The sequence below is a fragment of the Vigna radiata genome, unplaced genomic scaffold (assembly GCF_000741045.1).
Source record: "Vigna radiata var. radiata cultivar VC1973A unplaced genomic scaffold, Vradiata_ver6 scaffold_357, whole genome shotgun sequence".
NCBI lineage: Eukaryota > Viridiplantae > Streptophyta > Magnoliopsida > Fabales > Fabaceae > Vigna > Vigna radiata.
Window position 1 is genome coordinate 126,854 of NW_014542188.1, and position 3,017 is coordinate 129,870.

Sequence of the window (3,017 nt, forward strand, 5' to 3'; positions counted from 1 at the left end):
TGTTTTACATGTATTACTAGATTTTGGTTGTTTGTTTTATTAAGTAAGGTTATTGTTAGAACTTTTTGTAATGGTTTTAATACTTTGATTGTAGCTTTGGGCGTATGAATGCCTTGGTTTGTATGCGCATTCTTCTCATAAGGTATGTCCGCGCATTTTGCGATTTCATTCGTTAAATTATGGGATTGAAGAAATTGATGTTTTGTTAAAGAGAGGCGAGGTAAGTAACTTTTTGAACATGTTATGTTGTTATTTTTGTGATTTATTGAGTAGTGATGTGCTTGAGTTAACGATTTTTCAATGTTATAGGTACATTTTGATTGGTACCTTTAATCCGAAGATTATTTAAATCCCATCATCCGTGCAACTTTGAATTTGGATGGGGCTGAAAGGGCTGAAGGTAGCGGCCGTGAAAGAGAAGCACTTGAAAAAGAAGGAGATGAAAGTTCCCAAATAACAACCATGGATAAAATTAGAAGAAATAACTAGAGGATAAGAAGTGTAAGGAATGAAATAGCTGCTGTGAGGAAGGAACTAAGTGATCTTAGAAACTTGTGAAACTTTGGATATGTTGATAACAAAGGTGTTGAGGGTGAGGGGACAGAAGATTGTGCACATGAAGAAGTTCCAGGTGAAGCTCCTGATGAAGTTACAAGTCAAGCAAATGAAGTAGTTGTCGATGAAGCATCTGCAGATGAAGGAGCTGCAAATCAAGGACCTACAAATGAAGCAGCTGCAGATGAAGCAGCTGCAGATGAAGTAGCTGCAGATGAAGCACCTGTTGATGAAGAATGTGCAGGTGAAGGTCATGAAGAGGCTACACATGAAGAAGCTGCACATGAAGCTTCTAAGGAACATGAAGAACGTGCATCTGAGGCACATGAAGAAGGTCCATCTGACACAGATGAAGAAGCTTCAGCTCGTGCACATGCAGAAGGTGCAAATGTAGAACCTGTCGCGGAACCCCTTGTCCATTCACCTCCTTTCATTGACATAGGTGATGATGATGAGGATGGTCATGTTGAACCCAAGTTCGTAGTCCCTTTGCGTAACTATAATGGTGATCCAAGAACAACCGTTGATTTGGATATGTTGTACAATGCAATGACGCAAAGAGACATTGAAAGGAGGTAAGATAACAATAGGTTCTTAATGTTATTACTAATGAATGATATTAGTGCCTAATTTAATATTCTTGATATTTCAGCTATGTGTTCGAAATAATGGGTCAATTGTTGACCACAACTGAATGTAACACTTTAGGGCCTCGACAATGTGTTGACAACATGGTAATTATACACTTGATTCGAATTAATGTTTTAATTCAATTTTCAAAGGTCAACAAGTTGATGTTAAAGTTGTTTATTGTTTTGTAGACGTTAATTTTTGCAGCAACAATATTTATTTATTTTGAGAAAAGATCCTCTGGAGGCATAAAGAGGATGGTATTCAGTCCAAATTTTGCGGTAAAAGCTTGTAGTTTGCTAATTTTTATGGATGGTATAATTTCATATTGACATGGTTGTTTATTGATGGTTTTTTTTTATTGAAGACACATGTACTGATCGACTATAAGAGACGACCAGCCAATCAAAATGTGTGGCAACTTCTTGATTACCAACCATATTTTCGTAACGATCTCGTAAATGTGCAAGACTTATGAACTGCTGATTGGGTGAGTAAAGTGTACTTTGAAAAAGTACATAGTTGTTACTCGTTTTACATAGTTGAACCATTTTGTAGGTGTTCATCCCAGTTGATAGCAGTGATCATTGCTGGTGTTATGCACTTAAGGTCTGCATCTTTTAGCTCTTCGTCATTGATTCACTGGAAAAGAGTATCAAAGGACGTTGTCTTAAAGACTTGCTAAGAGTGTCGAATGGTATGATTAATGATTCTATAAAACTTTTAATGATGATTCGCGGGCGAAGAACAATTGTTATCGCAATTGTTATCGCAGGATTGATTAGTGCATGTCTACTCGTTTGAATCTTAAGAAAAAGGAAAATAGTTGCAACACATGTAAATTTGATTTGACTGAAATATTTATGGTAGAGGGGAAGAAAAGCAATAGAGATTGTACCATGTATATATCTTCAAATGGAATAACCACCTGCCAAATACCGCATAAGAAATTATACTATAAGTAATAAAAAGCAAACAGATTTTCAATGTTCATAAGAAAGGGCTTTTCTTCTTCTTTCTAAATTCAAATAAATTAACAGTTTCAGTAAATGAAGTTCCAGGCAAAACAAAATCCTATAACTGTTTTTGCAAAACCGAAACCTAAGATGAAATCTAAATTACTCCAACTCCTAAGTTTTATCAATATCTCTTAAAACTAAAACAACTGACATCAATGATAGATCCACCTCGTATAAGAAACAATGCAAACTATACATTTTGTTTGGTTGGGTAAAAGTTGGGTTAGAAAAGAAAGAAAAGTAAAGAATGGAGAAGATAATGGGGATTTGGTTGTGTAGAGATAAGATGAAATTTGGGTGGAACTATTCTGATGATTTTCATACTGCATTTGATCATAAATGCGAGGAAAGATGAATTGGTAACTCAATTATTAGCAAGATGCCCTTTGGAGAGAAAATTGATTTAATTCTACTCTCTGCATCTATGATTAGCCTCCCACTATCTAGAAAAATCGATTTTACTATACACTCGTGTCCCCTTACCAATCTTAATCGATTATGGTGTTTTAAATTGACAAAAAATTATATGAAAAATTCAAAACAACCCGAAAACAAATTCATTAAAAATTATTATTGTTCCTCTTTTTTTCTTTTCTTTCAAACCAAATACACACACCTTTATACTTTTCATTCACTTTTGTCTGTGTACTCTATTTCACTTCAACTAAAAAATTTCCTTTTACTAATCTTTCACCCATTTTTCTTTTATTCTCTCTAGTCCTTTCTTCGCAACCAACAAAGGCAGAGTGTTCACTACAAAAACAGGAGTATAGTATGACCTTTAATGAACGATGAACAAACAACAGTAATAGA

General features: G+C 34.8%; 1 long non-coding RNA gene across 1 annotated transcript; it reads left to right on the forward strand.

Moving 5' to 3' along the window:
• Positions 1–865: 865 nt before the first annotated feature.
• On the forward strand, positions 866–1,655 carry LOC111240776. Its single transcript, XR_002666343.1, has 3 exons — positions 866–1,289; positions 1,377–1,466; positions 1,553–1,655. It is a non-coding gene; the product is annotated as an uncharacterized LOC111240776 (long non-coding RNA).
• The last annotated feature ends 1,362 nt before the right edge of the window (positions 1,656–3,017 follow it).